Source organism: Mesoplodon mirus, assembly GCF_964341445.2.
Source record: "Mesoplodon mirus genome assembly, chromosome: 13".
NCBI classification, from domain to species: domain Eukaryota; kingdom Metazoa; phylum Chordata; class Mammalia; order Artiodactyla; family Ziphiidae; genus Mesoplodon; species Mesoplodon mirus.
In genome coordinates, this window is record NC_138989.1 from 3,140,204 (window position 1) to 3,163,108 (window position 22,905).

Here is a 22,905-nt window from a genome sequence, read left to right on the forward strand (position 1 = left end):
AGAGAACCAGTGGGAACGTAGGGTGGAGGACCCAGGTGGAGTTCACTTTTTTTTTTAATTTATTTTTTATTTTTGGCTGCATTGGGTCTTCGTTGCGGTGCGCAGGCTTCTCATTGCAGTGGCTTCTCTTGTTGCAGAGCACAGGCTCTAGGTGTGCAGGCTTCAGTAGTTGTGGCACGTGGGCTCAGTAGTTGTGGCTCATGGGCTCTAGAGCACGGACGCAGTAGTTGTGGCGCATGGGCTTAGTTGTTCCGCGGCATGTGGGATCTTCCCAGACCAGGGCTCAAACCTGTGCCTCCTGCATTGGCAGATTCTTAACCACTGTGCCACCAGGGAAGCCCTGGAGTTCACTCTTCAGAGAAGATAATGATGATGGATTTTGCTCTTGACAGCCATACTACATAGCTGGCTTCTGAGTGTGTTTGTTCAGGAGGTTACACAGGTGACAGAAAGAGAGGAAGGGTCGACCTCCCTCCAATGAATGGGTAAACTGAGGCTCAGAAGAGCATCTCATGCATCCTAAGGACTAACTCTTTGACTCTTCTCTTACATAAGCTACTTATCCTTACTTAGTTTTCCTTACAAATTTTGACCAAAAGCTACCTACTTCCTTTCCAGCAACTACCTACTTCCCTTATAATACCTCTAAGAATGTCATTTAGATTAACATCTAAAATGGAGAATTAATCAATATCCACCTAGAGTCTGCTATTCACCCCGTCCTGGCAGGTAGAGACCACTTACCTAGGACATTCTCATTCCATCGAATATTCTCTGCTCACGTGTAGCTGGGAATGTCCCAGAAAGAATGGCTGAAATATGACTGCTCTTTCTTTTCCTAAACTCTAGTTAATAAATCCAGCTAAGTGGCATGGGCTGTTTATCATGTTTTATTATTCATTTGAGAATTAACTAAGTGGCATTCTGCTCTTTCTGGAGAATTATTTTATTTTGCAGCCCCAATCAATTTATGATTTCTAAACAGGCAAGGGGCCATTGATTATTTTCAAGGGAAATGATAGTCAGCAAGCCCTGCTTGTATTTTGATATGTTGGCCAAAGTGGGTTTTGTGACAGAGAGAAAATGGAAGGGAATTAATTAGTGAATCATCCTTTCATGGATGTTTTACAAATTATTTACATACTGTACCATGAAATCAAATTATATTCCTTTTTCATAAAGAATCCTTTGTGGAGTTTTCCTCATTTGTTCAATCATGCATATGTTCTACAAATATGTATGTCTGTGTGTGTGCACATGCCTTGAATGTATTAGGTAAAGTGTAAGGTTTGGTAAATAAAGCAGAGATAAATCCCACTCCCATGATGTTAGTGGTAAAGATGTAGGAAACAGATAATGAACAGGTAAATAAATAAATAAGTGAACATTGCACATATCAGACAACATGCTATAAAATATCAAACAGAATATAGTGATGGAGAATTAAGGATTGGAGAAGGGGGACACTTAGTTTGGAAAATCAGAGAAGGTCAGCCTTGAGGAGGTGGTGTTTAAACTGAGGCTTGCGGGATAGAGACATGTCAGTCCTACACAGTTCAGGAGATGTGGGCACTGCAGACAGAAGGAACCTTCTACAGGTGGGTTCTAAGTCAAAAAACAGCTTGAAGTGGCCAGGGTGGCCAGAAGGCAAAGAGTCAGAGAAAAGTGTCTCAAGATGAGCTTGAAGCGGGAATCTGGATTTTATTCCAAGTGCAGCGGTTAGAATTTGGGGGATGTCAATTAGAAAATTTTAAAATATATATTTTATGGATTTTAAATACTTTGTGAGTGGAGATTGTATTGGAGGAGAGCAGCGATGCAGGCAGCAGGAGAATTTGCAGACTACTCTACAGCATCCTGCAGGGGAACGATGGAAGAGGGAGGGGCAACGAGAAGGGGGCGGAGTCAAGTTACCTGAGGTTACAGTGAGCCCCCTACATCCAAACCTTCAAGTTGCGAACTTTCAAAGATGCGAACGTGCGTGCGCATGTCCAATCAGGTAAGTTAGTCCACGTGTCTGGCGTACACTGTCATGTGCTTTCATCCTCTGCAAGTGGTCGTGCTTTTGTGTACTTTACTGTATGGTACCGTAGAGAGTACAGTAGTACAGTGTCTTTATTTCAAGCCCAGGATGTCCAGAAGCAAGCATAAAAGCAGCAGTGATGTAGCTGGTACTACTGTACTTTTCAAGGTGCTGTACTGTAAGATTAAAAATGTTTTATTTATTTTTCGTTTGCTTGTTTTTTATGTATTATTTGTGTGAAATGTATTATAAACCTATTACAGTACAGTACTATGTAGCCGATTGTGTTGGTTGGGCACCTAGGCTGACTTTGTTGGACTTATGAACAAATTGGACTTAAGAACGCGATCTCAGAATGGAACTCATTCGTATGTAGGGGACTAACTGTATTATAATGAGAAAGAGCTGTTGAGCCTTGCTGGTGGTCATGTGGGCATCAAGAGAAAGAAGAGGATCCTGATAAGTCTGTGTCTGATTTCAAATAAATGGAAATAAGGGGGTGTTTGCTACGAACTGGAGAGGTGAAGAAGGGGCTGGCATGGTTTCAAGGAGAAATTTTTAAAAATTAGTTTTCGATATGTAAATTCGGGGATGCTTGGGAAATAGGAAGAAGAGTTAAGGTTATGTTAAGGTTATGACCTTCATATAAATCAGATGTTCATTGCCAGAAAGAATCTCTAGGCTTGAATTACCAACTAAGGACAACATTGAAGCTTAAGCTGTGGTATTTCCACGGGTGTTTTTGGTGGTTTGGTTTTTTTTAAACAGCAGTAATAATAACAACAAGGGAGTCATTTGCTGAATGCCCACTCTCTGTTAGGTGCACGATAGGTACCTTATAGCTGCTGTCATTTATAAAAATTATATCCTTTCCATGGTGTTTTTGAGTTTCTCTCTACTTCTAGAAACTCTAAAATCTTTCTGCATTAATATACACTACCATTTTCAAACTAGTAGCACTAATTTTAAAACAAGTTTAAATAGTACCTCTATGAATGTCACGCATTGCATTTGGAATTGCTAAATTTGCTTAGGGAAAAAAATCCAGGGTAGTCTTTGCTCGGTGTTCTGTGTTGCTTCTTTATTTCAAATCTTGAAATATTTGAAGAAGAAGCCTTGGTTAAAGGCTCACCAAATCCCCCAAAACTACCTGTTTCCAGATTTACCTGTTGTTCATAAGCTGGTCCTTAGGACTGCTTGTATTCCTACCTTTTCCTTGGCCTGTAGGATGCTGATGGCCACGTTTGCATCCCGCCTGTAGCAACTGGACGCAAAGACTGTGGTGGTCTGGACTGATACGCACTCCCCTGACCCTGGATTTCTCATTATCACCCTCATTTTTCTCTGCACCATGATTTCCTCAAGTCAGCATGTCCCAAACAGATGATCCATGGAACACTGGTGCCCTGAGTAGTATTGATTTTGTATTTTAAAAAATGCTTTGCCAGGGATGTAAAATGCTGGGCTAACCAAAGTTAGCAGGATTCTCCACAGTAAGACCACCCAGAACTGTAAATAACGATCCTTTTCTGCATGAGAGGAATTAAGATTTTCTTCACCATGGAATCCTTTTGCCAATGAATTTTTCCCAAGTCACAATGACCACCATCTGTAATTGTTCCATGGAATGCAGTTTGGGATCTCTTACTTGACCTATTAAATATATTTCCAATTCCTTTTTTGGAAAGAGATGAAACATAAGTAAACAAATTGAAAATGTAAAGGCGGGTAAATTACCGAAGGCTTGGTATGCTAGCATTGGTTTTCAGACCTCTTTTCAGCTATGGAACTTCTCTACTGGGTCTCCCTGAAGAAGTTCTTTGATTTCTTTTTATTCTCTTTATTTGCTCAGGGGACAGTATTATCAAACTCTTGATTTTGTGTGGATTTTGTGAAAAGAGACAGGACTGCATCACTTAGATGTGCTTTTTAGCTTTTGCTATCCAAGGTGTTATATAAATCCCAGGCTTTGTTTGTACTGTGGTTATAATAAGCAGTGTAACTTTTCTACTGGGTAACCCTGAGACAACATTGTCAGAGAAAAAGAAATGGCTGAACAGAACCACTTCTACGAGTTAAACCCATTCCCTGACAGCTGGCTCGTGGGTGAGTTGCTGAATTCTGAGATTTGAAGTGGCATTTACAGAAGACCTTATTTTGAGAAGGCACCACAGAAAATTATAACAAGTGTTATTTAACAGCTCTAATTATGATTTTTCCCCTCTCTCTCTCTGCTTGTATCTACAATTTGATCCAAATTAATATTTATTTATACTAATAATAGCCAAGCCAGATGGATTGCTCACTATGTACCAAGCGGTGCTCACAAGGGCTTTGCATGAACTAACCCATTTAATCTTCATGATAACCTAGGAGATGGGTGCTATTATTGTCCTCATTTTAATGATGGTGAGACTGAGATTAAGAGAGGCTAAGAAACTGACCAAATTCTAACTCAGACAGTGTAGCTCCAAAGCTCACACTCCTATCATGTTATCTTTCATCAGCTTTGCAGTACATCACATAACTCTCTGTCCTCAGACATATATTCCTTCCCAATTCCTTTACCTTGACTTGGTAACTAGCACAGAACTCAATGTCCTACTCTTTGGGGGCCCTTGGCCAAGCCTCAGGAAGACAGTGACACTTGGACTCCGTGAAACTCAAGTCAAGCTTCCACTTCCCAAATAGAAGTGATGTGTGTAGGCGTCAGCTGACATTGATGAACAGCTCAGACTTAGAGCAATAGTGCTTTCGTTTCTGGTAATCTCTATGAAGCCATGCTTTCTCCAACTTTCTGGAGCACATGTGAGTTTCTTGTTCAGATGCCTTTGATCATTTTTGAATTCAATGCAATATTTAGCAAGCTGTGAATATAAGCTCGCACTGTGCTTCCTATTTGGGGTACAATGCTGAATTGGGCTGATAAGGTCTCTGCTGTCAGTTAAATTCCTTTCTAAGGAAGAAACTGGCACTGCCCAAGTGATGCCAAAATCCGAACAGTTTAGAACAGTTTAGTTCGTGGTGCGTGTGGGAAGGTGCGGGCTTCTTTATGAGCATAGCTAGCCTTTAAGAGACCTGGATATCAAGAAGGGCTAGCAGTGTGAAGATCCAGGGTCCCAGGGCACCAGACAAAGAGAACAGCAAGTTCTAACAACAAATGAGGAGACCCAGGTAGGCGGTGATCCCGGTTGAAAATGGTGGCAGCAGCTGGATCCCGGGTTTCTGGGCCGCTAGGTCGTTCCTGGCTGCAGCTGAGTCGGCCTATGTCGAGTGGTGCCCGCAGCGAGCAGGGCTCAGCTCGCGTGTGGAAGGCCCTCACCTGCCTCGTGGCACTCCCCATGCTGGATGTCTTCCTGAAGTCGCACCATGGAGAGGAGGACAGACCAGAGGCAGTTGACTACCCCCATCTCCGCATCAGGTCCAAGGCCTTTTCCCTGGGAAGATGGTAGCCATACCCTTGTCCATAACCCTCATGTGAATCTGCGTCCAACTGGCTATGAAGATGAATAAAGAGAACTTGGACCACTACAGTGGAGACCACAGCACTAGTTTGGGCCATTACTCTGCACACATGGACCAAAAAAGTTAGGGGACCTTAAGCTCACCTTCTTGTGCCCGGTGATGACCTTTATACTTGATGACCATTATACTTGATGACCATTATATTGATCTTCCGTCTCTTTGCTTAAGGGGACCTTAAGCTCACCTTCTTGTATCCAGTGATGACCATTATACTTAATGACCATTATACTTGATGACCATTATACTGATCGTCCATCCCTTTGCTTATGGCAGCAGATGGCTTAAATAAATAACTTACTCATGAGCTGAAAAAAAAAAGACCCAGGTATGCTTGGGACACGAGGTCAGAGTGGGGGACTGTTACAAGATGACATGAGAGAGGTTGGCAGGACCTTGGAGAAGATGGGGTCTTTTAGGGCATGATCTGGAATTTGAATTTTATTGTAAGTGCAGAGTTGAAAGGTAGGGAGTTTACACTTTAGAGGATCACCCCAGCCAGTGTGTGAAAACCAGAGGGGATGTATTGAGTCAAGGGCACTGCTTCGAGGCTCTGAGCATCCAGTGACGTTGGAGGTGGGCTGCAGCGAGACAGTGCAGATGAAGAATCGGGTGGAAACATTGATGCTTGGAGCTTGGGGGTGGATTCAATATATGGGGATGGATTCAATATATGGGGATGGAATTAAGAGTAAGAACTTGTAAGTGGAGTAGAATACATTGGGTTTTACTTTTTGGTTCTTCCTCCATCAAAGCAGATGCAGGAGTGAGGGAATCACCATCAGTGAGGGAAAACAAACCAGATATGAACAGGCTGTGGTAGATTACACTGGGACCCCAGCCCTCCGTCCAGTATTTTATAGCTGCGTCCCTGCCTGCTGGTGGGTGGAGTTCACTTCCTTTCCCATTAACTTTGAACTTAGCCATGCAACTTGCTTTGGCCAAGGCGATGTTGGCGGATGTGAGTGGAACAGGTGCTGGAAATGTGCTTACGTGGCCGGGTTTGCCCTCTTGTGCTTCTGGCATCGTTATGAGAAAAACATGCCCTGTAGTCAGGCGGCCCCAGAAGAATGAGAGACATGTGGAGCAGACCTGAACCCCATGTGGAGCCTGGAGCCAAGTTCTGTGGACCTTCTGAGCCCAGCTGACCCGCAGCCTGAAGCAGAGCATCACCAGCTGATCCGTGGATCAGGGATGCTGAGAATAAATGCTCCGTGTGGTACACCGCTGGCTAACTGAGGCGGAGCCCTTCAGAGGCACCAGCCCAGCCGTAGGAAGTGTGGCAGACAAGCCTTATGAATATGGATAAGCCCTGTTCTGACTCTTCATAAGCAAAGTCTTTGGAGCCTGGGAATCTGCTAGGATTCACAGTAGCTACAGTGTATGTCCTTAAGATAAATGCTGTAAGTAGATGATAAGAAAAGAAAAGAGAAAAGAAAAAAGACAAGAAAAGCGAACTTATGGTTACCAGAGGGGAAGGGTCGGGGGGAGGGATAGACTGGGAGTTTGGGATTGACATATACACACTGCTATGTTTAAAACACACAACCAACAAGGACCTCCTGTACAGCACAGGGAACGCTGCTCAATATTCTGTAACAACCTAAATGGGAAAAGAATTTGAAAAAGAATTGGTACACGTATATGTATAACTGAATCACTTTGCTGTACACCCAAAACTAACACAGCATTGTTAATCTAATATACTCCAGTATAAAATAAAAATTAAACAAACAAACAACAACAAAAAACAATGCACCTGCTTAAAATATTCTGTTCCCTTCCGGAGACATCATCATTTGAGAGAATAGAATATGGTGCTTAAAAGGCAGAGCCCGGAAATTAGACAAGGCTGAGAGTGAATTCTGTATCTGCCACTTATTTGCTCTTGGTGTTGGGTATTTCATTTAATCTCCCTAAACCTCAGTTTCCTCATTTGTTAAATGAGGCAATGATACCCACCCACTCAGCTTGGGGAGGAGGGTAGATGTAATTAAATAATACATAAAAGTCCTAGAACAGTGCCTAATACAACAGAAGTGCTTTGGTTCCCAATCTGAAAAGTAAGAAGAATGTCTATGCTTTGGAAGCAAGTTTGATGATGAGATAAATTACCATGAACACTTCAGTCTCCTATATGAGTCTCTTTTCTTTAAACATCTCCCAAAAGGTCTTTGCTCAACATTTACTGAATAAATGTTAAGAGATAGAGAAGGAGAGTGGGACAATGCCGTGAGCCCTCACCCCGGCCCCAAGCTCTGTGCCCCATACAAACACCCAGAAGAGGATCCAGATATTTATAATACAGGGACCTGAGAAACCAGACTCTGGAAAAAAATAAAGCATTAACAAGAAGCTTGAATAAAGGACACAGCCAAACCCAGGGCTTGCTCCAATGGGACAGTCCTTTCTAGAATGAGAGTTTGTGCTTTGATTTCAATCATCCACTTTCAAGACAGTGTGGGATAAATAATGGCCCCCAAAATGTCCACATCCTTAATTCTGGAACCTGGGAATGTTAACTTACATGGCAAAACGGGCTTTGCAGATGTGGTTAAGGGTGTGACATGAGGAGGTTGCCTTCATCATCCATATGGATGTGATTACGAAAGTCCTGATAAAGGAGAGAAGCAGAGAATTGGCTACAGTAGGACACGCACATGAGGGTTTTTCAGAGGAAGCTGGAGGGAAGCAACAGATTGGAGTGATGTTGGAAGGGGCCACAGACCATGGAATGCTGGCAGCCTCTGGATATGTATGGATATGTATATGTTTTTTTAATTAATTTATTTTTGGCTGCGTTGTGTCTTAGTTGCAGCACGTGGGATCTTTTGTTGCAGCATGCGGGCTTCTCTCTAGTTGTGGCACCAGGGCTTTTGTTTTTCTCTAGTTGTGGCTCATGGGCTCCAGAGTGCGTGGGCTCAGTAGTTGTGGTGCACGGGCTTAATTGCCCTGCGGCATGTGGGATCTTAGTTCCCCAACCAGGGATCGAACCCACGTCCCCTGTATTGGAAGGCAGATTCTTAACCACTGGACCACCAGGGGAGTCCCAACCTCTGGATATTTGGAAAGGCAGTGGGACAGATTCTCCCCTGAAGCTTCCAGAAGGAACATGCCCTGTGGACACCTTGCTTTTATACTTCTGACCTGCAGAAGTGAAAGAGAATCCATTTTCATTGTTCTGAGCCACCAGGCTTGTGGTCATGTGTTAACAGCAGCAACAGGAAACTAATACAAGGTCCTTAACAGGTACTTGTATGTGTGTGAGCTCTTAAGCTGGGCGGGTGCCCAGTGGTTATCTGTAGCCCTGTGCTTCCATCCCTAGCCCTGGCTACCAAACAACGTCGAATGTCTTTTTACTTGAACGGGTCAATGACATTCCCGTTTTTATGACTCTCAGAATTCTCTCCTTTTACAGGATAACTATCTGGCAAGGTGCCTTTTGCTCTGTGGGTTAAGAGCTTCTCTGAGCATTGATTGGCCAATGGGAGTATTGCATTCACACCACACACTCCTGCATCTTTATTAAGTAGCTGCTCAGGTATTCACCATCGCCTCTAAGATTAGTTGGCTTCCCTGTACATTTTGAAAGGCCCATTAAAACAGTCATTATTCTATGAAGCTTTTTTGTGCCCAAACTCCAAATGTGTAGAGACTCGCAAAAAAAAAAAAAAAAAAAAAAAAGTGTGAGGTTTTATTTTTTTCTTCATTTTTGCACCTTTTTTTGTCAACTTTTAAAGCACTCAAGTTATCTTTGTGTTTGACTAATTTCAGATTTTGAAAGCACAAGGAAATGGCTTGAGGTTTGACACTTGCCTGTGAAAATGATGAGGCGCGACTGGGAAGCAGTCAGGCCGGCATGGTTCATTGAAGAAACTGGTTTAACTTTACAGAACAAAAGGTTCATAGAAATGATAGCTTCCCCTTCTTTAGCACCACTATGAGAACATCCTGAAGGACATCTGAGAAAGATGTTGGGTACCCTTCCCTTTTGTCTCAGCAGTGAATTAAATTTAGTGTGAATGAAGATGTGAAAATGATATCTGATTATTAACAGTGTCTGCAGGTTCCAAGAGTTTTTAAAAAATGTCAGTTGTTCATTAAAAATGTCCAGTTTGATGAGAGGTGGGATGGTGGAGATTGTCATGAGTTGTCACACATAAAACATTTTCTGAGCTGCCCTGGCTTTCTGTAAATGATTCTTTATATCATTTTGGACCAAAAGGTGCTTTTGAGAAACATCAGTCTAATGTGAAATTATTAAAACCCTTTGTTGCAAGTGACTGTAAACCCAATTCAACTAGGTGAAACAGAAGAGAGATATTGGTTGACTTCTGTAAGAAACAGTCTGCACATAGATTTCAGGTATGGCTTGATCCAGGAGCTTAAACACTGTCATCAGGATACTTGCCCTATACCCACTGTGAAATTTAGCCAGGCCAGAATCATCCAGCATGGCCTTTGGAGGGCAGTGTAAGAGAGCTGGACTAAAGAATTTGTATCAGTTACACATCTTTGTGCCATTTCGGACCTTCTCTGAAGGCCAGGTCTACCTGGTTCAAGGACATTGGGCTGTTTTTTTCAGCTGCTGTAGCACTAAACTCCCTAATGACACCAGGGAATTTGCTTTGGCACACAAAAAAACAGTGCGTGATCTTAGGCCTGTGCTGTCCCACCCTAGGGCTCTCTTGTTCACTCTGAAATGTGCAAGATTTTCTGGACAAGTACACACATGCTACCCAGAAGCAAAGAGGAATTAGCATCCTGCAGGGCACACCTTTGACCAACAAAAGATGGAAACTAGTGGATAAATCCCTCCCCAGGTGGACGAATCTGAGAAGCATCCATTAGTATGGTCTCCCAGAAGAGAGTCTGGCAAATTTGGGCAATTTCTCATGCTTGATATCAAACACTGGCCAGCTTCTTCACGTGTGTTCATCAGTTTCCTTCCTTCCCCGACCCTCTCCTTTTTTCAGGCACTCCTGCCCCAAGGCTGACACGCCCCTCGTGCATTCATAGCACATAACCTCTGCCTCAGGCTCTGCTCTCTGTACAACACAGGTTGAATGACTATTTATGATTTATTTGGAAGAAGTGGGTGCCTTTTCTTTCTTAGATGCCTTAGACATTATGGAACTATGGGGAGGAAGATAGACTACAGTAAAACAGAATTACAGGTTTTATCCAGATTTACTTAGTACTCAGCCATAGAAACAAGAGCATGGTTTGGAAGCTTCTAACACTTGTCCACTGATCATGCTGCATGGCTGTGAAAAGCATGAAGGTAAAGTACATAACTCAGGAGATTCTTTCATCCTGCCCAAAGAATATCTTGTTGCTTCTAGAACAGAACATAAAGGTGATTTAGAGGTGATTAGAGAAGTAACTCTGGTGTAGTGTAGTTAGATTAAAATATCTGTTGTCACCAGTGTCAGGATTCTCTACTTTTTTATGGCTGAATAATATTCCATTGTATACATATAACACATTTTTTTAATCCATCAATGGACATTTAGGTTGTTTCCATATCTTGGCTATTGTGAATAAGTTTGCAGTCATTGCAACGCACGGGTGCAGATCTCTCTTCCAGATACTGATTTCATTTCCTTTGGATATATATCCAGAAATGGGATCACTGGATAACAATAGTAGGTCTATTTTAAATTGTGGGGGAGAGGGGGGGACCTCCATTCTGTTTTCCATAATGGCTGCACCAACTTACATTCCTTCCAAGACATGAGACTGTGAAATAAGCTGGACAGAGAAACACAAGCACTCTCTGGTATCATTTATATGTGGAATCTAAATAAAGAAAAGTTGAATTCATAGAAACAGAGAGTAGAATGGTGGTTACCAGCATCTGGCGGTGGGGGAAATGGGGAGATGTTGGCCCAAGGGTGCACTCTTCTAGTTATAAGATGAATAAGTTCTGGGGATCTAGTATACAGCATGGTGACTATAGTTAATAATTCTGTATTTTTTACTTGAAATTTACTAAGAGAGTAGATGTAAAGTGTTCTTTCAAAAAGAAGGTAATGGTGAGGTGATAGATGTGTTATTTAGCTTGATTGTGATAATCATTTCACAATTATACATAGGTTAAATAATCATCTTCTGCACTTTAAATATATTATAATTTCATTTGTCAATTATGCTTCAATAAAGCTGAAAACACTTTTCATATTAAAAAATACCTGTACTGCCATTTTCCTTTTGACAATCCAGTTGTTATTCAATCCAAGCATCTCTCTGCAACACCACTGGGAGGTTTAAATGGGATAATGCCTTCAAATTCTCCCCATACATACAACACAATCAAAAGGCTTTATTGTTGCCAAATCTAGATTTCTGTGGTGGATTGTTTACTTATATTTATGATTGTATTAGGGTGATCCAGAGAAACAGAACCAATAGTATATATACAGGCAGACCTCAGAGATACTGTGGATTTGGTTCCAGACCACTGCAAATAGGCAAATATCACAATAAAGTGAGTCACATGGATTTTTTGGTTTCCCGGTGCATATAAAAGTCATGTTTGCACCATACTGTGGTCTATTAAGTGTGCAATAGCATTATGTCTAAAATAACACTATACATACCTTAATTCAAAAATACTTTATTATTAAAAATACTAACCATCATCTGGGCCTTCAGCAAGTCATAGTTGTAACATCAAAGATCCCTGACCACGGATCACTGTAACAAATATAATAATACTGAAAAAGTTTGAAATATTGAGAGAATGACCAAAATGAGACCCAGAGACACAAAGTGAGCAAATGTTGTTGGAAAAAAGGGCATCGACGGACTTGCTTGATACAAGGTTGCCACAAACCTTCAATTTGCAAAAAAAACACAGTATCTGCAAAGCACAATAAAGCAAAGCACGATGAAATGAGGTCTGCCTATATATACTTTTTACTTTTACATATATATGTATATATATACACACACATATATACATTATATATGTGTATATGTATACATATATAATATATGCATTATATATGTATATTTAATGTATGTATACATTATATATGTATATATACAGAATTATATATATATATATACACACACATACATATATATATATTATATATACATATATATATATATATATATATATATATATATATATATATATATATGAAGAGATTTATTATAAAGAACAGTTATGGAGTCTGGCAAGTCCGAAGTCTGCAGAGTAGACTAGCAGACTGAGGACACAAACAGCTAATGTTCCATTGTGAGTCCAAAGGCCATCTTCTATGGAGCCAGGAAGAGCCACTGTTGCAGTGAAGTCCAAAGGCAGTGTATAGGAGAATTCTCTCTTGCTTGGCAAGGGCCGTTCTTTTTGTTCTATTTGGGCCTTCAACTGATTGGACGAGGCCCACCACATTATGGAGAGCAATCTGCTTTAAATGTTAATCTCGTTCAAATACATCCTTACAAAAACACCTAGGATAATGTTTTAACCAAGGCTCTGGGCACCCCATAGCCCAGTCAAGCTGATGCATAAAATTAACCATCGCAACAGTGAAGAATCTTTTTTTCAAAACACCCATAACCTGAAAAAAAAAGTAAACAGTCATATAAGAGATTTCCACAAAATATTGAAATTGTGGAAAGAAGACTCTCAGGTGGTCACTGAATTAGCAGACCAGAGGTAGCTAACCACCTGCAGAGAGGTCTGGGGGATATATTGATTAAGAGAGAGAGAGGCAGTGTGTGTGTGGGAGAGAGAGAATAAAAAAGCTCAGGACTTGGAGGTTCCAGTTATCTTGGAAATCATTGTGAGGTGGTACTGAAAACAGGAAGACAAGCTGAAACTCTATGTAAGAAATACTTAACCCTCCCAGAGCCCCTCCTGCAGCCCTTGCTAGTGTCACCTGTCCACCAAGCTCCCACTGTGAGACAGAAGGTTGGCTGTCTGGACAGGGTGAGTGAGAAAGGCTCTGGCCCTGCTGAGAGGCTCTGTCCTGAGCAGGAGGCTCTGCTAAACAACTTCACACACCATGGTGAGATGCCTCCCTGTGATGCCTTCCTTGTTTGAGCCCCAAATCACTAACACAGGGCAAGCAATTTTATGACAAGCTTTATGATTTTATGATAAGCTTCATGGCATTGTTTCACTTTATAAAATATTTAAGCCAATGACCTTGTTTTGCAGATTAGGAAACAGACGTAAAGATCTGCCAGCCAGTGATTTTCCCTGTACCCATAATTTGCATGTGAGACACCGAAAATCTTGAAGTGTGTTCTGAATCATGGAAGAAACATTGAACTTTGGTCCGTATCACTCACTATTCTGATTACATAAATGTTCATGATCCATCCATGGGAATAGTGTCCTGAGCCATAAACTTCAAGATGCAAGATAAATATTTTTATTACTTTTCAATAACTTGATTTGTTTCAAGTTTCCAAGTTCTGCTAAGCTAGTTGTTAGAAACCTAATCTCAGTCGCTGTGAAGCCCCACCTCCCCTTTCCTTCTTGAATTGTTTACATCCTGGGAAGTCCCAGAATGTATTTCCAAAGCGTATGGAGATGGGGACATCTGAGTACGTATAATTTGTTCATGTGAGCATCTTCTGAGATGCCAGCTCTCCCATCTGGCTTTTACACTTTGGTCCATGAAAATTCCCGTGCACACAAGCCACTGGGAAAAGCGTTTTACCCTCATCTATATAGTAAAACATCTTTTCAGGTCCAGAAGCTCTCTTGGCTACTTCCAAGCCACTCCTGGGCACACAAGAACTGTGTGCTTCTCTACAACCCAGGGCATGGTACATGTCCAAGATGCTCTGGCAGCCTAGTGAGATCTCAGGCAATTCCTCTCTCTGGAGACTCTCCACATCCCTGGGAACTTGCCACAGGGAGCAAGTAATGGAATAGATTCTCTGTTCTCAGATCCCATCTCTCCTTAGCGTGAAGTCAAAGACTCTATGTGAAACCCGCCAACCCCACTTCTTCACTGACTATCTTCCCCTATTTTTAGCTTGAGGAAGCAAATTCAGGAAGTTAAACGACCCTTACTCTTACTGAGTATTCCCTCAAATCTTGACATTGGCTGTATTTTTTTTTTCTATTCCAGTGTAGACTTTTGGAAATTAAAAGCCAGGAAAAGATTCTTCTCTCCTTTTGCTTTCTTCTCTACTTTTTATTCACACATCTTGTCCCACACAATGGCATAATTGATCATGTGTATGTCTGTATTATTCATCATCAAATATTACTAAACATAATGTCTTTATAATCTTCAGGAATACCAACTGGACTTTCTGGGTGGTTCTACTTGCATTGATCCATGTCCTTCTATACCAAGGAAAATTGGTGTCAGGATATAAGGAACCAGAAGTAAAGTTTATAAATCTGAGGCTGGAATTGAGATGCCCGAGGATAGGTTGAAGTGTGCTAGTCTGTTTCCTTTGGTAATTAACCCTGCCCTTCTCTAGTTAAAGGATTCTTTTTAAAGGATGGATCAACCTCATTTGCTCTCGTGGGTGTGATCTGACTGGCAATAAGAGACATATGTGAGTGGATCCCTCTTTTTTATGAGGATCTTTGGCTGCTCAAGTGTTAGTATTTGCTACGCTCAGGCAGGCTAATGGGGAGGAAGTTGACAGATTTCTTCTGTTACTGCTCTACTGACCACATCAGAGCTATGCTTGGGAAATGGGAGAGGAAGTATCTTTACAGGGACCAATATCTTTTCTTACTGATGAGAATGGATTTGTTCAATGAATCACACAAAGAATATGAATAGCACCAGTTGACATAAGTCTGTCCTTTAGTAATGTTCTTCCATCTCTCTTTTAAATTTTATTGACACATAATTGATTTACAATGTTGTGACTCAGTTATACATATATATGTACTTTTTTAAAACATCTTTACTGGAGTATAATTGCTTTACAATGGTGTGTTAGTTGCTGCTGTTTAACAGAGAGAATCAGCTATGCCTATACATATATCCCCATACCCCCTCCCTCCTGTGTGTCCCTCCCACACTCCGTATCCCACCCATCTAAGTGGTCACAGAGCACGAAGCTGATCTCCCTGTGCTATGCGGCTGCTTCCCACTAGCTACCTATTTTACATTTGGTAGTGTATATATGTCCATGCCACTCTCTCACTTCATCCTAGCTTACCCTTCCCCCTCCCCGTGTCCTCAAGTCCATTCTCTATGTCTGCGTCTTTATTCCTGTCCTGCCGCTAGGTTCTTCAGAGCCTTTTTTTTTTTTTTTAGAATCCATATATATGTGTAAGCCTACAGTATTTGTTTTTCTCTTTCTGACTTACTTCACTCTGTATGACAGACTCTAGGTCCATCCACCTCACTACAAATAACTCAATTTTGTTTCTCTTTATGGCTGAGTAATATTACATTGTATATATGTGCCACATCTTCTTTATCCATTCATCTGTCGATGGACACTTAGGTTGCTTCCATGTCCTGGCTATTGTAAATAGAGCTGCAATAAACATTGTGGTCCATGACTCTTTTTGAATTATGGTTTTCTCAGGGTATATGCCCAGTAGTGGGATTACTGGGTCATATGGTAGTTCTATTTTCAGTTTTTTAAGGAACCTCCATACTGTTCTCCATAGTGGCTCTATCAATTTCATTCCCACCAACAGTGCAGGAGGATTCCCTTTTCTCCACACCTTCTCCAGCATTTATTGTTTGTAGTTTTTTTTTTTTTTTTGATATGTGGGCCTCTCACTGTTGTGGCCTCTCCCGTTGCAGAGCACAGGCTCTGGACGCGCAGGCTCAGCGGCCATGGCTCACGGACCCAGCCACTCTGCAGCATCTGGGATCTTCCCGGACCGGGGCACGAACCCGTGTCCCCTGCATCGGCAGGCAGACTCTCAACCACTGCGCCACCAGGGAAGCCCTGTAGATTTTTTGATGATGGCCATTCTGACTGGTGTGAGGTGATAGCTCATTGTAGTTTTGATTTGCGTTTCTCTAATAATTAGTGATGTTGAGCATCTTTTCATGTGTTTCTTGGCAATCTGCAGTATCTTCTTTGGAGAAATGTATTTAGGTCTTCTGCCCATTTTTGGATTGGGTTGTTTTTTTGATATTGAGCTGCATGAGCTGCTTGTAAATTTTAGAGATTAATCCTTTGTCAGTTGCTTCATTTGAAAATATTTTCTCCCATTCTGAGGGTTGTCTTTTAGTCTTATTTATGGTTTCCTTTGCTGTGCAAAAGCTTTTGAGTTTCATTAGGTCCCATTTGTTTATTTTTGTTTTTATTTCCATTTCTCTAGGAGGTGGGTCAAAAAAGATCTTGCTGTGATTTATGTCATAGAGTGTTCTTCCTATGTTTTCTTCTCAGAGCTTTATAGTGTCTGGCCTTACATTTAGGTCTTTAATCCATTTTGAGTTTATTTTTGTGCATGGTGTTAGGGAGTGTTCTAATTTCATCCTTTTACATGTAGCTGTCCAGTTTTCCCAGAACCATTTATTGAAGAGACTTATCTTTTCTCCATTGTATATTCTTTCTTCTTTATCAAATATAGGGTGACCATATGTGTGTGGGCTTATCTCAGGGCTTTCTATCCTGTTCCATTGATATATGTATATTCTTTTGATTATAAGCCCCATCATATGTGACAGGCATGCTCTAATCATCTCAGCCTGCAGTACTTCCTCCCCACCACAGGCTGCGCTGTGGACTCACATTAAAGTGCTTTCTCCCCTATCTCCCCTAACCTCCTGGTTTTCTCACGTGGGCTTCTTCAAATGCATTCACTTTGTCTTTCTGATTCCCTGCAGCAAACCTTTTTGCCTTCTCCCTTGGAAGTGATGCTTACTTTGACTTTCCCCAGCTTCCCAGCCTCTGCTCAGGCCAGAAATCATTGCTCTGCAATGACCTTATAATCATTCCTGAGCCCTTCTCCCAACGATCTTCTCTCCCTCACCATCCTCCCTCTCCCAGTGATACAGGACCCCAGAGGGAACCTGGGAGCCGTGGAGTGGCTGGAGGGAACCCTGAGGTCCATGGGCTATCTTAATAGTCAAGTCAAAACTAACCCTGGGCTTCCCTGGTGGCGCAGTGGTTGAGAATCCGCCTGCCGATGCAGGGGACGCGGGTTCGTGCCCCGGTCTGGGAGGATCCCACGTTGCGCGGAGCGGCTGGGCCCGTGAGCCGTGGCCGCTGGGCCTGTGCGTCCGGAGCCTGCGCTCCGCAGCGGGAGGGGCCACAACAGTGAGAGGCCCACGTACCACAAAAAAAAAAAAAAAAACTAACCCTGAAGAGACCTCAAATTCCAACTTCATAGCCTGTGCCCCCAATTTTTACTGAGCATCTTCCTCTATTGCCTACGTGCTGTTGTAAAAGTATTGAATAAGTGTCTCAAAAGTTGGTCCATCCAGGTGCGGGTAGGGGGAGAGAGATGGGGGACTGAGTCGCAGTTCAGTAGCTCAGATTAAGACAAAACGTCTGGATGCACAAGAAGAAAGCAAGAGAATTGTAATCATTCCAGATCTTTGTAAGGAAGAGCCAAATGCAAAGACTACAGACAAGATGTGGTCCCCATTAAGAAAGCCTTGTGCTTACCAGGGGCTAAGAGGTGGGGGAGGGATAAGTTGGAAGATTGAGATTGACATATACACACTACTATATATAAAATGGATAACTAATAAGGACCTACTGTATAAGCACGGGGAACTCTGCTCAATACTCTGTAATGCCCTGTATGGGAAAAGAATCTTAAAAAGTGTAGAGATATGTATATGTATAACTGATTCACTTTGCTGTACACCTGAAACTAACACAACATTGTAAATCAACTATACTCCAATTAAAAAAAAGAAAGAAAGAAAAAAGAAAGCCTCGCAAAGTGAAGTTGGGCTGTAATTACTTTAACTTATGAACTATCTTTGGAAATGAACCCCAGGAAGATGAAACTTCATTATTTTACTTAATTCTCCAACAATGGACACATCTATTAGCATGCCTTATACTAGAGACACAAAGTATTAAAATAAAATAGAAGAAATCATGCAGGGATGTTTTTCCAGCCATTGACTGTTAGAGATTGTATACTTAACATTGCAGGGAGTTAGCCCAAACATCTGCAACTAGAATTTTGTCTGGCTTCTCTCTTTAGCCTAATGATTCTTTAACATTTAAGTCCATGAAAATCACTGTATTGCGTTGGATACATGAAACCGTCTACAGTGTACTTTATGGACAGTTAAAGGAAAATTTTAAGAGGAATGAACTTTATGCTGTTTCTACCTTTTGCTCTGACTCTGAGACTTTATCCTCTGGGGAAATGCAACTTCATTATACAGTAAATAGAGAGTCTGGCCCTACCAGACTAATGATATCTGTTATGAAAATACATCTTTGCCATGGGTTTACAAATCACTTCATTGAGGTCAACAAGTTAACAGACGGCCTGCTTTTATTCTCAATTTTAATTACAAGAATGATTTCTGAATATATTATCATATTTTAAATATGCAGATAAAATTCCCATCCTATATACACTCTGATGCCTTCTCCCCTCATCAGGAGTGACCAGTGTTTCAATTGTGTATCCTTCTTGACCTTTTCCTAGGCTTTTATATACACATTCATGCACATGTAAAATATACATATTTCCTACACATTCATCCACATCTCATACACGTACACATTCTTGCACAGGTGAAACCTATATTGAATTTTTGAATTTTATTTCAACATAAAAGGTGTCATTCTGAAACTATTGTCCTGCAACTTCCTTTTTCTTTAATCAGCAATATTTCTAGAGATCAGCCCACGTCTCTACACATAGAACCAGCTATTCTCGTTAACTATCACATAGTTTTGTTAACCAGAATAATGTAGGTTATAATAGAGTAACAAACGTCCCTTGAAATCTCAGGGTCCTAGCACAACAGAAATGTATTTCTCACTCATGTAGAGTTACCGTCAGGTTGGCAAGGAGCTTTTTCATCTGGTGACTCAGGGATCCAGGCTTTTTCCATTTCGTGATGCTCCCACCTCAATGCATGGTTTCCAAGAATACCATGGAAAGGAGAGAGAGGGGTGAAGGAAACACATGGACTGTATTTGCTCCCTTTTCATTTTGAAATAGGTTTAGGCTTAAAAATATGTTGCAAAAATAATGGAAAGAGTTCCCATGGTCCTTTTACTGAACTTCCCTAAATGTTAACGTGTTATATAACCACAGTGCAATGATCAAAACCAGGAAATAAACATTGATATGGAACTCTGTGACTAAATACAGACCTATTTGAATTCCACCCATTAACGCCCTTTTCTGGCATGACTGAGCTAGTCCAGGGCTACACACTTTTACTCTGTGGTAATTCTTTATACTGTCTTAGTTTTTCATGACCTTGCCATTTTTAATGAATATCGGCCAATTATTTTGTAAAATGTGCCTCAGTTGGGGTCTGGTTAATGTTTCCTTGTGACTAAATTCAGGATGTCCTTTTCTGGCTTGAATACCATGGAAATTATGCTGTGCCTTTCTTGGTGTGTTGTATTGGCAGGTGGATGATATCATTATATCCTGTTACAGGTGAGGTTAGCTTGGGGTGTTTGGTTAGGAGAGCATCTGCCTGATTTATCAACTGTGATGTTTCTGTTTTCCCCTATGTATTAAATAACTGTAGAGATACTTTGAGACTATGTAAATATCCTATTCATTGTCACACTTTGCCCACAAATTGTAGCATCTTTGGATGATTCTACTCTGAAACAATCATCACTGTGGTGTTTGCCCCTGCTGATTTTCTATTTCCATCATTGCTTCTATATTTATTAATTGCAGTTCATTTATATATTCCGTTAGGTGTTTATATCAGCTATGGACCCATGGATATTTGTTTTATTCTGTGGAAGATAATCCGTCACTCTCATGATTTAGTTTCTGGCTCACATGATCCCAGATGTGTCCATTCAAAACGCTTCCAGTTGGTCCTGTGTCTTTTGGGGATGTCACCATCCTTTTTTGGAGCCCTTTTTAAAGTTCCCACCATCATAAGAGTTCCCAGGCTCACCTTGTACTTTTCATGTCACAGACTGGAATCTGCCATTTCTCCAAGGATCCCTGATTCCTTTTATTGGAGATGTTATTTAGGCTCCAAGATCTGGGTCCTAGGGGCATACACTTGCTCTTCACTGCTTTTGAACAGACACAATGCATCGTCCCCGGCTCTCATTCCCGACTGCCAGCTCTCCATCACATGCTCCCAGCCTAAGAATCAGGGAGACAGAGAACTCTTACGTTTCCAGTACCTAGAAGAGGGTGCAATGTGATGAGCACAAGGCGTCGTTGCCACTACAGTAGCACTCAGTGTGCTGAGCCCTCGGTGGTTCATTTACCCATGTCCTGTTTTTCCAACGTTTCACTCTTAAAAATAACCCCACGATGTACTCCTTCAAGCCTGTCTCCTTGGTCACATTCCCAGCAGATTATCCATGTTCCTTGTAACTAAAATATATCTTAGCTGATCTATAAGAAGATCAGGACAGCTTCAAATATGGCCATGGTGATGTCGTCTGAATTTTAGTTGCCACCACGAGTGAAACACCATGGTCCACATATATTTTGGGTTCTGCACTCTTTCTGCGTCTGTCATCAGCTGGTTTCCCTGTATAACGATCTAAAGTGGATGGTAGCAAGCTGGTATGTCTGAAACTCTGATTCTAGCTACCTTATTTTTAGTTTGATTTTTTTCCCTAGTGAACCCAAAACTAGAGAAACCTTCTCTCCATAATTGGACTCAGGGGTTGGTGGCCACAGCCTTCTATAAACTGTTCATTTAAAAAAAAAAACAAAACCTCTCTTGTTAGCAAGAAGAAAATCAGACACTTCCATAACATGTTTTTAAAAAGCATCGATCTGAATAAATAGACTATGAAACTGTGAGATGTGGTTAGTAAAGTTACATCATTTCTACCACAAACTATGGCTAAAGAAAAATCTAGATTAGCAGTCTCTCTGACAAGCAGCTTCTGATAGATAAACTGCAGAAGCAGAAGGAAGAATATTGCTGGTGTAGGAAGAGAAGAGTGAGGTGGACTGAAATTATATTTTTTATAACGATGGAAGGAGAAAGTAGGTCCTTTTCACATCTATATTTTAGGCAACTTGATTTAAATAGAAAAGTATCAAAATAGGAACTTACTTGAGAAGATAAAGGTGAAAATAAATTTCAATCATTTCCCTTTTACGATGACATATTTTTCTCTAGTTATGTCATCGATCAATAGTAGTGACCTGGGGATGGTGTCCCAGTTCTTGGAATCAGAATGGTACCTTTTATCTGGTTACTGTTGACCTGTTCTTGCATTATGGTCCCGATCTGAGATTTAAACAGGTCCCTCCTGTACAAAGGACAGCGTCACCACTTAAGGATACTGTCTTAGTGGCATGAAGGTAATGTAATTGCTTTTGAATATAATTTGTTGAGGTGACATTCAAATAACATAAAATTAACCCTTTAAGTGAACAATCCGGTTGCGGTCACAAAGTTATGCAGCCACCCCTTCTATCGAGTTCCAGAACGTTTCTGCATCCCAAAGGGAAACCCCGTACCCGTGAAATAGTTCCTCCCACTCCCTTCGCCCTGCCCCTGGCAACCACCAAGCTGCATGCTGCTGTTTCTATGGATTTGTCTGTTCTGGTCATTTCATATAAATGGAATCATACAGCATGTGACCTTCCATGTCCGACTCCCTTCACTTGGTATAATGTTTTTGAGGTCCATCCATTTTGTAGCACGTGTCAGCACTTTATCCCTTTTTTATGGCTGAATCAGATTCCTTTGTAGGGATGGACCCTATCTTGCTAATCCATTCATCGGTTGATGGACTTTTGGGGAGTTTCCCACCTTCTGGCTGTTGTGAATTATGCTGCCATGAACAGGTGCATATATTTTTTTGTTTGCCTGTTTTCAGTTCTTTTGGGGTGTCCACACAGCAGTGGAATCGCAGGGTCAAATTCTGTGTCGCATTCCCTTCTGTCCTGAATGTCAGCATGACGGGAGCCATGGCTTCCAAGCTCAAAGAACCCTCAGCCTTCAATCTGTTCAGGCACACTATTTGACATTAAGGGATTGTTTTAGCTGTCTGTGGCTGAATGCCTTAAAACAACAGCTGTTTTATGATCTCTCGTGGTTATGGGACAAACTGGGCAGTTTTCTGCTCCAAGGGATGTAGGTGGGGACTTTGGTCATGTGGGTGTTGGATTGGACTGAAATGTCCCAGATGGTCTCACAGCCTCACTTGAATGCCCAGAAGTGGCCGTCAGCTGTGAGCTGGGTCACGGCTGGGTTGGAGAGCCTTGGTTCTCCTTCGTGACCCCTCCCCCAATGGGGGCT

The 22,905-nt window shown here is 41.5% G+C and overlaps 1 protein-coding gene and 1 pseudogene across 2 annotated transcripts in view; both read left to right on the plus strand.

The window, feature by feature from the left end:
- Positions 1-22,905, plus strand: part of TMEM132D (transmembrane protein 132D) — a gene marked incomplete at both ends in the record, with an annotated part of 633,090 nt that overhangs the window by 458,860 nt on the left and 151,325 nt on the right. The window lies entirely within an intron of this gene.
- On the plus strand, positions 5,221-5,536 carry LOC309814523 (cytochrome c oxidase subunit 6A1, mitochondrial-like; annotated as a pseudogene). Its single transcript has one exon. The product of its transcript is annotated as a cytochrome c oxidase subunit 6A1, mitochondrial-like (transcript).